Source organism: Balaenoptera physalus (assembly GCF_965194825.1).
Source record: "Balaenoptera physalus genome assembly, chromosome: 8".
In the NCBI taxonomy this organism is placed as follows: Eukaryota; Metazoa; Chordata; class Mammalia; order Artiodactyla; family Balaenopteridae; genus Balaenoptera; species Balaenoptera physalus.
The window spans coordinates 68,661,345-68,673,964 of record NC_138887.1 but is presented as its reverse complement, the minus strand read 5'-3'; the positions used below and the strand labels follow the sequence as shown (position 1 = coordinate 68,673,964).

At 40.0% G+C, this 12,620-nt stretch overlaps 2 protein-coding genes and 1 pseudogene across 20 annotated transcripts in view; 2 read left to right on the top strand and 1 right to left on the bottom strand.

Annotated features, from left to right (window-relative positions):
* MTERF1 (mitochondrial transcription termination factor 1) overlaps positions 1 to 12,620 on the bottom strand; it is a 602,843-nt gene that overhangs the window by 25,497 nt on the left and 564,726 nt on the right. The window lies entirely within an intron of this gene.
* The window catches only part of CDK14 (cyclin dependent kinase 14), a 563,146-nt gene that overhangs the window by 528,040 nt on the left and 22,486 nt on the right, over positions 1 to 12,620 (top strand). The gene's annotated exons all lie outside the window — the stretch shown is intronic.
* Positions 12,134 to 12,618, top strand: LOC309665545 (translation machinery-associated protein 7 pseudogene; annotated as a pseudogene). Its single transcript has one exon. The product of its transcript is annotated as a translation machinery-associated protein 7 pseudogene (transcript).

Sequence of the window (12,620 nt, the reverse complement as noted above, 5' to 3'; positions counted from 1 at the left end):
CAAACAGACAAAATGGAATTCAGTCTAAGAATTTCTTTACCGTCTTTTAAAGATTTTCTTCAAGGACTTATTTCCAAACAGTGAGGAAAAATATTTCTAATTTAAAAAAAGAAAAGACAAAGCCCCCCACATTTGTCCTATTACATGGTACCTTCTCAGCATTCAGAGTGGCAGATGTTAGTTAGGAGTTCACCTGGATGAATGTGGACAGAAGCCATTAGGTATCTCTTCAGCTCCCTCACCTGGGAAGTGCACTTTTGACCTGGCAGCCATTGCTGCATTTACACTGAAATGACTAACTGCCCAGCCGGTCGCTATAATGTAAGCAGAGCCGTGCCTCGAATGTGAACCCAGTCTCAATGCAGTGATGCATTTTGAGCTATTTTCTGGGTGACTAATTAGGTCTCAACCTGGTGTCTCAGTTTTGGATTCCAAATCGGCCAAGTGGGCATCATGACATTGCCCCCAAGTAACAGGGTCTTTGGGCCCCTCTGATGCAAAGAGGAAGTACAATGTGGTAGGAGCCAGGCTACTTGGGTGTGAATCCTGGGTCTGACACTTGGTTGCTTTGGAAATCACTTAACTTCTTGGGGCATAGTATTCTCATCTAAAAAAAAAAAATATGTGGAAAGAGTAGTATCTATATCATAGGGTATAAAGTGAAGTTGTTTTGCGGAAGGTAGCTGACTTGTTCACATTTTACAAGATTAGAAAATATATTTATCCCAAAAGGAGATCATAATGCAGAGCCTGATATTTTTTGTAAGATGGTGATTGAGCCTAAAAGCTAATAATTGGGGCCACTTTATATATGGTCATGTGAATTAAATAAATTAACTTTTATAAAGTGGTTAGAACGTGCCTGGCACATAGTAAATATTTCGTTAGTGTTAGCTATTGTTATTAGTGTAAATTCAGCGGTATGCTTATCACAGTCAAGGAGTCCCTTGCAGAAGTCATAATTGAGAAGTAAAATATTAAACAAAATGTTTAAGCTTTTTAAAATTTCACTTTACTTGCCAGGCATGGTGCTAATCATATTATATCCATTACCTTGTTAAAGACTGCAAGATTCCTTGGGGAACATGTATTTTACTCTGTTAAAAAGAAAGTTTTAAATACATATATATTAAAAAAGGAAAAAAATTGAACAATAAGCATTGAAGGAGTATTTTCTATTTTTATATGTAGACCAAATATCCATTAATAAAACTTACATTTCATTTCTTAAATATTTCTTAAATACCACATATTATACCATCATGCTGCATTCCTTTCAACTTTTTAGAAGTCCTTTCTCAGTTAGGAAATTTTGTTTGTTTGTTGACCCATTTGGGGAGGTAGACAAGACAGGTCTTATTATTTTAAATTTACAAAAGAGGACACTGAAGTTTTGCAAGGTGAAGTGACCATCCAAGATCATAAAACAAATTCATGGTCCAGGGCCACAACCATAACCCAGTTCTGGGTCGTGCTGGGCCTTGATCACAGCCCCTTGACTGTGCTGGGCCAGAGACTCTATCTGCCTCATCTTGCATCTGCCCAACAGTCATTTCCAAGAACTGAATAAAACCACCACCTTTGCATGAGTTCCAAAGCTATTGATTGTGCCCTTATTCTTCATTCATCTTGTGGATAATAAATCCATCCATTTAAAGACAAGAAGAATTCAGTGTTCAGCTGTGGTCTGCTACACACATGTCCACTTTCCTTACATTTTCTTTGAACAGAACACAGTAAAATCTATTGTACGGCTCACCGGCGTGATATCGCTTTGATAGACACTGAGTGACCTAATATACACACTCCAGTGTACTCTAATCTGTGGTCTCCCAGCTCCTACTCGGCAGGAATTCTGAGATGTTGATGGAACCCCGTGATTTAACAGAGCAGCCGGGCTGCCCTTTCACCCTTCACACTGGTTCTGACAGCTGCCTGCCATGTGTAGAGAAAACCTCACAGGCTGAAACCCTGTCGCAGAGTAAAGGTCCTTGAATAAACATACAAGCATGATCATGCTACTATTCTAAAATTAAATTGCTTTTTTTAAACTGAATTTGCAGTGGGGAAATTTTACAGCTGAAGATCCAAGGCATCCCAAAGTGCACCAAGTACCTTCTCCTTTTAAAAATAAAACAAAATAACAGACACAGTGAGCCTGGTCCCATCCACACATATTTGAGTTACCTATCTTTTTCAAATGGATTAAGCCAGTTCATCAGTGCCCAGGTTTGTCTACTCTGAGACATTAACACGCATGCCAGAAATGATGTGCAGCATCTCCTGGGTTTGTTGGGAAGCTTGATTTGTGTTTAAGCTATCAATTTAATCCACACTGCCTTTTTACTTTTATCAGGGTATTCTTCAGGTAGAAAGAAATGGAAGGAGCTTTTAGGCATGACTACCGTCCTAAATATAAAGTTGGTTAAAAAAAAAAAAATCCCTACTCAGCCCAAATAGCATTGTGCTTTATAATTCATTCTCTTCACATACAGTACCCTGCGTTATCATGGCTAATGTTTTCCTGCTGAGCTGCCATCATCTTTTGTCAAGCTGTCAGGGTATTAAACTGATGTACCTTCCACATTTGGATAGAGGTCATTATCCTGTTGCCTGGTTGCATTGCCTCTGCTGAGCAGGTTAACTGCTTGAGGTCTTTCATCTAGATAAATGTTCGCCAGCACTTTTGCTCTGTGATGACATGAGCTGTTCCTTAGAGGTCAAATAGTGATGCTATGATAAGTTGTTCCCTTTGAGTTCACAGATTCAGAAAGGACCAGAGTCCAAATTTCATCATCAGCCTAAAAATAATGATAAATGCTCATTTTGGCATATTTCTCCCCAAAGTGCTGGACTGGGGACTCTTTAAAAAATACTTATGTTTTAATTTTATATAGAGAGAAAAATTTGCTTTTAAGTATCTTATTGTTTCAGTGTCATAAGTGATTCCACTGGTCAGAATTAACCCCTTAGTTCTGATGATGGCAGAAATAAATTGTGTGTGGGGGGGGGGCGGTGTGTGTGTGTATGCATGCATAATAGATAAAATACATTGTAAGTTTTCAGGTTTGCTAATCTTAAAATAATATTTTAAGTGTAGTTTAAAGACTCCAATATTAGATACCTTGGTACCATCCAAATAGGAAGATAGTTTTTAAGTGGGGAGATATAATTAAGTCATTTCACTTTAGTGAAAATTGATTTGTTAACTAAGAAGAATTTTAGTTTGCTTTTATTTCATTTTTTATAATGAAGAGTATACCAAATTAAAAGGAAAAATGATTTTAAGTGATTATATTAGAACCAAATATAACTTTTATAAAAAGCTCATTTTTGAATTCTTGTTTTCAATTCAATTTTTTTCCAAATAATATTTTTATTGTGGTAAAATACACATAACATAAAATTTGCCTTCTTAACCATTTTTAAGTGTACAGTTCAGTGATATATCACAAGGTCGTACAACCATCACCATCCATCTTCCTTACTGCCAAGAGAGTTTTCTTTCCAAAAAACCAATCTGATCAGTCACTCCCTGCTTAGAGAGCATCCTCTCATCCATCCCAACCTTACCGCGTAGAATTGTTGTGAGCTGTACAAATCTCCAGGTAACAAACAAAGCGATGGACCCACTTTAGGTACCCAGAAAGCCTCCTCTAATTAAAGCACCCAGACTCATTCTAATAATAAATGCTGTGCTTCTAGGGATGTATCAACTAACTTGGGGAGAAGGGAGGCCACCCTCATCTACCTTATTAAGAGATGCATTTCCAACAAAAAGTTTAGTCTTATGTTTAATACTTATTTTCAGTTTTGTAGTATTTTGGCACTTTGCCTTGGGAAATTTTTTAAATTTAAATTACTGTATATATTTATGCTATGGGGTATTGTAGAATGATAAATAAATTCCATGATAAGAATGTATTATATTAGGATAAAATTCTATTTAGGGAAGTGGGATGGAAGTACTAAAGGAGAAAAAAGTATGATATAAAATTTCCTACTGTTAAAGAATAATTTAATCATGTACTTTTAAAAATGGATGGTGAGATCAAATATACTTACATTACATTGGACCAAGTTTAAAGAATGATGTAAAATCTTTATTTTAAAATGTCAATATTTTCAATAAGCCAAACATTACATTCTTTGCTACTATTAAATTTATGATCAAAATATCCTATTTCAGCTTTAAAATGTGCAGAAAAGTACATAGTTTAACAAAAACATTTATGGAGTAGTCAAGCAAAAAAGATTGAAGACTATTCAATTAGAATGATCGGATTCCAATCCTAGAAACACTGAGCAAATGTATGGAATGTTTATCCCCTACACCTTTAAAAGGGTTGTTTTTTACCATTATTTTATTTTAGTGTTATTAATAGACAAGTAGGCGAGATAACTTTCCTCCCAATTATGCTAAACAATAAGTATTATCCAAAGGCTAATCAGTACCCACCAAGGACCCAGGGCTTCTGCACATCTCTGTAGCTGGACCTATGCCAAAGGGCCCAGCTAATCTCCAGTGGGTACAGAACTTACTGGATTTCTTCTGTAAGCACATGGCTACTCTTCCCAACTTTATTAATTCCTGTCCTTGCTGCTGATCTAGCATGAAAGAAGCTGGGGCAAGAGTTCAGTGTTCTCAGCAATATCCAGTAGCCTTCCCTCTCTGTCTAAATTAATTCTATGACTATTTCAAAAATTAAAGATATCACTCATATTCACCTTCCCAGCGTTGTCTCATGTAGGAATTAGCCTCTTTTGTAGTAGACATCTTTGGAGTCTTCTCCCTGACAAGGCCTCCTTCCTCTGTGAGATTTGCAGTCCTATACACAAGGTAGGCCCCAGCAACCCTATTTTTACTACATTATCCTGCTCGCTGGCAAGACTCTACTGGACTAGAAATGGAAACCTGGCCCAGGCTGGACCATTCATATTTGCTCTTTCAGAGTTGGAATTGGACTAGGATAAGCAGGTCAATCTCTAATGCCCCCATGAAGAAAAGGCATGCTGTCTGCAAACGTGGGGTGGAATTTTATTTATTTATTTTTGTTTATTTATCAATGGCTGTGTTGGGTCTTCATTTCTGTGCGAGGGCTTTCTCTATTTGCGGCAAGCGGGGGCCACTCTTCATCGCGGTGCGCGGGCATCTCACTATCGCGGCATCTCTTATTGCGGAGCACAGGCTCCAGATGCACAGGCTCAGTAGTTGTGGCTCACGGGCCTAGTTGCTCCGCGGCATGTGGGATCTTCCCAGACCAGGGCTCGAACCCGTGTCCCCTGCATTGGCAGGCAGATTCTCAACCACTGCGCCACCAGGGAAGCCCGTGGGGTGGACTTTTGCCCGAAAGTGCAATGCGAAAAGCAGAGAAAGGATCAAGTGAAGATGCAAGATCATGCATCTTAAAGGAGTTTGAGAGCCATGGTGCTGGAGGCCAAGTGCATTCTAAGTTTTCAGCTCTACCTTTCTTAAAGTGGGGGTGTCTTTCTTCCCCTCCAATTCCATAAGCTAGCTTTATATTTCTTAATAAATCCCATCTTTGCATGAAAAAAAAAAAGTTCAGTGTTCTTATTGGGATTTAGAATTACACAGTTGAGAAATTAATGACATCCAACATTGTCATTAAACATACAACTTTCTAGCCTTGAATTTTTTTATTGCACTCACTTACCAGGAGCTCATGGACAGTGGGTTAAATGTGTGATAGGATCATTTTTAATGGATCCACAGTTTTCAGATTCCCCCTGTCAGCTGAGATACCAAAGCACAGCCACATGATTAACTCAGAGTTAACATCAACGTTTATCATGAAAGAATCTTTGCTAGATGCTTGGGATGCAAAATGCGTCACAAATTCACATCATTCCTGCCTTCAAGGAGTTTACTTTCTAGTTTTGATGAAAAGTTTAAATAATAATGCAGTCCATGCCAGGGCTATTAAGTAGTCATTAAAGTAATATTTAATGACATATTGAAATATGGTCTATGCCTATCACTAAATGAAAACAGCAGGTTGCAAAACAGCTGTGCATAGTACAACCCCATTTCAGTAACTGAAGTATACACATATATGCACGAAAAAAAGATGGAAAATTATAAGCAAAATGTTAACAGTCTTTCTTTCTTGATCAAGTAGAACTGTGTGGTAGTTTAACTGCCTTTTTTGCACAGTTTAACTTCTTCAATGAGGAGATCCCTTTGGTAATAAAGCTGTCGTCATTGGGCCTGGGGTGACTCTAGATTTTAGGTATGAGGCTATGGGCTGTGAACAGGACAACAGACTATTAAGACAAACAGGAAAACCTGCATCCCTTAAGATCATTTTTGGAGGTCAGAGCGGAGGTAATCCTACCTGAAGAGAGGGCCAGCCACCCATCCACTCACTCTCATCAGATCCACTTCCAGTTGGTGTTCTCTGGCAACAGGTTCCATCCTTGCTGGCAAGCCAGGAAGGATTGGAGACAGAAGTGAACCATCCCATGAAGCTCTTATGCGACATACACTTTAGGCCTTGGCCCCCGTAGCCTCCAGGAGTAAGTGCCTGAAGGAGGGCGAGTCAGGGTCTACATATATGGTCTAGTGCCCCATTTTCTGGAGCCTCTGTCCCGTATTTCTCTCAACTTTTCCAACTATGGAAAACTATTTTGACATTTTGCCCTCAGGAGTTTAGGGGGAGGGAGCTTGTGGAGAGAACTTTGTCTTGCCATTGAGGCCTGGCTCCAGCCCTTACAAGCTAGGTCATCTGGAAAGTTCCTTAATGTCTCAGTTTATATCAGAAAATATCTTTCAAATGGGGATTGTACCACCTGCCATGCATCCTTTAAATGACAATTTGACAGAAAAAGAAGGAAGCACTTTTTTTTTAAGAAAAGACCTATCCAAATACAAGAGATTCATATTAGAAAACCTAACTTTACACTGAGAGATTATCCAGAGACTTGGTTTTTTGTTTTTTGTTTTTTTTTAACATCTTTATTGGAGTATAATTGCTTTACAATGGTGTGTTAGTTTCTGCTTTATAACAGAGTGAATCAGTTATGCATATACATATGTCCTCATATCTCCTCCCTCTTGCATCTCCCTCCCTCCCACCCTCCCTATCCCACCCCTCTAGATGGTCACAAAGCACTGAGCTGATCTCCCTGTGCTATGCAGCTGCTTCCCACTAGCTATCTATTTTACATTTGGTAGTGTATATATGTACATGCCACTCTCTCACTTGGTCCCAGCTTACCCTTCCCCCTCCCCATGTCCTCAAGTCCATTATCTAGTAGGTCTGCGTCTTTATTCCCGTCTTGCCCCTAGGTTCTTCATGACCTTTTTTTTTTTTTTTTTAGATTCCATATATATATGTGTTAGCATATGGTATTTGTTTTTCTCTTTCTAACTTACTTCACTCTGTATGACAGACTCCAGGTCCGTCCACCTCACTACAAATAACTCAATTTCATTTCTTTTTATGGCTGAGTAATATTCCATTGTATATGTGCCACATCTTCTTTATCCATTTTTCTGTTGATGGGCACTTAGGTTGCTTCCATGTCCTGGCTATTGTAAATAGAGCTGCAGTGAACATTTTGGTACATGACTCTTTTTGAATTATGGTTTTCTCAGGGTATATGCCCAGTAGTAGGATTGCTGGGTCATATGGTAGTTCTATTTTTAGTTTTTTAAGGAACCTCCATACTGTTCTCCATAGTGGCTGTATCAATTTACATTCCCACCAACAATGCAAGAGTGTTCCCTTTTCTCCACACCCTCTCCAGCATTTATTGTTTGTAGATTTTTTGATGATGGCCATTCTGACCGGTGTGAGATGATATCTCATTGTAGTTTTGATTTGCATTTCTCTAATGATTAATGATGTTGAGCATTCTTTCATGTGTTTGTTGGCAATCTGTGTATCTTCTTTGGAGAAATGTCTATTTAGGTCTTCTGCCCATTTTTGGATTGAGTTGTTTGTTTTTTGATATTGAGCTACATGAGCTGCTTGTAAATTTTGGAGATTAATCCTTTGTCAGTTGCTTCATTTGCAAATATTTTCTCCCATTCTGAGGGTTGTCTTTTTGTCTTATTTATGGTTTCCTTTGCTGTGCAAAAGCTTTTACGTTTCATTAGGTCCCATTTGTTTATTTTTGTTTTTATTTCCATTTCTCTAGGAGGTGGGTCAAAAAGGATCTTGCTGTGATTTATGTCAGAGAGTGTTCTGCCTATGTTTTCCTCTAAGAGTTTTAGAGAGTCTGGCCTTACATTTAGGTCTTTAATCCATTTTGAGTTTATTTTTGTGTATGGTGTTAGGGAGTGTTCTAATTTCATTCTTTTACATGTACCTGTCCAGTTTTCCCAGCACCACTTATTGAAGAGGCTGTCTTTTCTCCACTGTATATTCTTGCCTCCTTTATCAAAGGTAAGGTGACCATATGTGCATGGGTTTATCTCTGGGCTTTCTATCCTGTTCCATTCATCTATATTTCTGTTTTTGTGCCAGTACCATACTGCGGAGACTTGGTTTTTACTGACATTTTAACCAGATTCCATTTCCTTGAAAATGTTGAGGAATTGGGCCTCCCTGGTAGCGCAGTGGTTAGGAATCCGCCTGTCAATGCAGGGGACACGGGTTTGAGCCCTGGTCCGGGAAAATCCCACATGCTGCGCAGCAACTAAGCCTGTATGCCACAACTACTGAGCCTGCACTCTAGAGCCCACGAGCCACAATGCCTGAGCCCACGTGCCACAACTACTGACGCTTGAGTGCCTAGAGCCCCTGCTGTGCAACAAGAGAAGCCACCACAACGAGAAGCCTGCAAACCATGACGGAGAGTAGCCCCCGCTCACCGCAACTAGAGAAAGCCCACATGCAGCAATGAAGACCCAGTGCAGCCAAAAATAAATAAATTAAGTGAATAAAGAATTTAACTAGATGCTGTCTTTAAAAAAAAAAAAATGTTGAGGAATAAATTTTGCACTAGAGAGGGAAAGCATGCCCTCACATTACCATAGCTGAAGTTCTGCTTTCCAAGGCAGATCTGTTTCCAGGAATTAAGTAAACACCAGCTCGGAGATTCATGCTGCAAACCTCTAATGCCTAGGTGACGTCTAAGGGATTTAATCAAGCTACAGGATATATGATTCAAAGGACAAAAAATAAAGTGATTAAGAAAACTCTTCTCTATGACAAGGAAACAGCAGATTGTTTCCATTAATTTTATGAGTAATTTTGTTTTTGTTGGCAGAAAGCTACACCCGGGGCAAGTGTGGTGCACAGTGGGAGGGAGGACTTATTGGAACGGCGCAAGGATTGTGACACAGCCACTGCAGCGCAGTACATTTGAAGCTGGGTTCCTCTCCCCGTACAAGTCGGCTTCGCCTCCTAGCTTTTCTCGTCTCATCCTTGGTCCCACTGCCCACTGGGGCTCTAGCTCTCCTTTCGTCTGCATCTCATATCAGCCACCAGGGCCTGCCCATCTTTGCCTTGAACCGTGTCTTGAATGTCTGTGATTTTCTCCATTCTCTCACCTCACACCTGTGTCCCTGTAAGAGATCCTCTGGGCTCAGGCAATCACACAGAAAACATCTATAGAGTGCTTGCTGTGACTACAAGCTCCCCCTTGTTCCCCTCCACCCAGAATGGTGACATATAATAAGTCGTCCGCAATGTTGTTTTCATCACGTCATTTCCCTTCTCAGAGATCTGAAGGGACTCTTTATTTCTTTCCACCACAAGTCTAGCCTCTTCTGTTTAGATTTCAAGGCTTTTCACAATCTGACTCCATCCTACTAGAATCTACCCCCAAAGTCCCACTTCTCTACTCAGATCGGATGCTGTCTCCATGTTTCATTTATTCATTTTCTCCATACTGATGTGCTGTATACCTGCTATATATATATGCCAGGCACAGCGCTAAGTGCCTAAGAATATGATATGGTTCTTTCCGTGAGAAGCTCCAAAAGTCTAAAGGTGGAAATATGTAAGGAAACAGCATAATATGATATGATCAAGGTTCCTTAAGGGGTTGTATAGCGCACTGGTTAAGTTCAAAGAGGAAAGTGCTGATTCCACCTGAGGAATCAGGCTGACGATTTTGTCTAGAGGGACCAGGGAAGTTGTCCAAAGGGAGCCAAGTCAAGACCAAAGGAAGGGAAACCTGAGAGTCAAAAGCTAGTGTGCCTACCTCATACTAAAATCCAGATCTAAATCCCATGCATAAGAATAGAATTTCAAATGAGGAAGGAGTCAAGAGTCAGAAAGAAGGAAAGTCAGACCATTCTGAGCATACGAGGACGAGACGGTGGGTCCTGGACAGTCACTGAGAGAAATGTTAGAATGCGGAGGGCTCATCTTTATTAAATGGTAGGTGTTTGGCTTAAAATTACTGAATGGTGGGATGAAGGCAGTATTGGGAGCCAGCACATGGAAGCATAGGATTACTATGACCTAAGTACAGAATAGGTTTTGGAAATGGTTATGATGGGACAGGAATGTTGGGGTCAAGTTGAGAAGGACTTTGATTGCCAGCCCCAGAAGCATGAACTTATCCTGTTTGCAGTTGGGGGCGGGGCCATCACACGGGAGGTTGGCCAGGCATCAGGATTGGGGCAGGTCATGGGTGAACTCATGACTGACTCTCCCAGACACAAGTCCTAGAGAGGAGCTGCATCAACCTAGGAGAAGGGGACCCCTTTTTCTAATTTGCATAAAAACACACATGATGCATGTGGTAGCCCCAGTTGTCATCTCTATTTTAGGAAAAGGATTCTGGCAACAAATGTTTGTTCATGGATTCAGTTAATGCCTATCAAGCACCTCCTATGGTTCAGACATCATTCTAGACCCCTGGGACTCAGTGGTAAATGAGACAGATCTATCTCCACCCTCAGAGCCCAGAGAAAGTAAGCAGGGATGCTAGAAATGAAAGAACTATTTTAAAGGCTGTTGCCCTTCCCATAGCTTTTCTCTATCCAATTCTACCCACCCCTTAAAGCCCAGCTCAATCCCAACCACCTTCCCCAGTGATAACCCTTACTGATCTCCTTCTCCAGAACTCATACTTTAAAAACTTGAAAAAAAAAAAACTCATACTTAACTTTTTTTCTGATTACAGAAATAACATGTTCAGTATACAAATTCAAAAACAATATAAGTACCTGATATAAAGAGAACATACGCTCACTAAAAAGAAGCACTTTGCATTAATACATATGCCTCTAATATCTTACTTCTGTACAACCACCAATGCATCATTGTCATCATCATCTTCATCTTCATTATAAAGTGAGCACATTATGTCCAAAATTATGGTTTTAAACTTTATACCTGGAGAGAACATAGAATTCTTTTATTTTTACAACTTTATTGAGATATATTTCACACACCATATAATTCACCCATTTAAAGTGTGCAGTTCTGTAGTTTGTAGTATATTCACAGAGCTGTGCAACTATCACCACAGTCTAATTCCAGAACGTTTTCATCATCCTAAAAAGAAACCACGTACCTATTAGCAGTCATTCCCTATGCCCATTTCCCTACATCCCCACAGGCCCAGATGACCACTAATCTCCTCTCCGTCTCTATGGATTTGAAATTCTGGACATTTCACATAAATGGAATCATATAGTATGTGGCCTTTTGTGACTGGTTCTTTCACTTAGCATAATGTTTTCAAGGTTCATTCATGCATTAGTATTATATTTTTTCTTTCTTCTCTTTTTTTTCCAAAGTACTATCCATTCTATGGGCATAGCACATTTTATTTATCCGTTCTTCAGTTGACAGACATTTGGGTTGTTTCCACTTTTTGGCTATTATAAAAATGCTGCTATAAACATGAAGGTGTCTGCATGATTTTACATCCCCACGAGCAGTGTATGAGGATTCCAATTTCTCCACATTCTCATAGGATCTCTTTGTAAGAAGGAGCTGCCTCTACTCTGGAATAGAAGGGCCTGAGGTAGGCTGGATGGCTGCTAATCGTCCATTCATTGTATATGTACAAATTACAATAGCTTTGTCTTCCAAGTTTATGGTAAAGTCTGAAAAGGTGCTTTTGAGCGAATCCTTCTTTGGGGGAAAAAATATTTATTTGGGTTAATGTTCTTCACCAAAGGGCTACATTTGACTATAGTCTTTCTTTCAGCAATCACATGAATCCAAAAGGTGGTTTGGGGTTTGTTTTTTCTTTAAATTCTGAGACAGGGAAAGAGCGTGAATGTAGATATCAAGAGCTCTGGACACCGCTTCCGGTGGCAGGGTCTGGGGAAGGGGCGCCAGGCGCCATGTCGGGCCGCGAAGGTGGCAAGAAGAAGCCCCTGAAGCAAGCCAAGGAGAAGGAGGAACATAAGGCATTCAAGCAGAAACAGAAGGAGGAGCAAAAGAAACTCGAGGAGCTAAAAGCGAAGGCCGCGGGGAAAGGCCCCCTGGCCACAGGTGGAATTAAGAAATCTGGCAAAAAGTAAGCCATTCCTTGTGCCGGAGGCAATGGTGATCCTTAATTCCATTCCTGTTTAAACATCTGGATTAAACATCTGGATTCCCTGCCATAACATCTGTTGCCACCTATAGCTAGAATGAAGTGTTGTCTTGGAACCTATTGTACATTTAAGAACAAACTTTTGT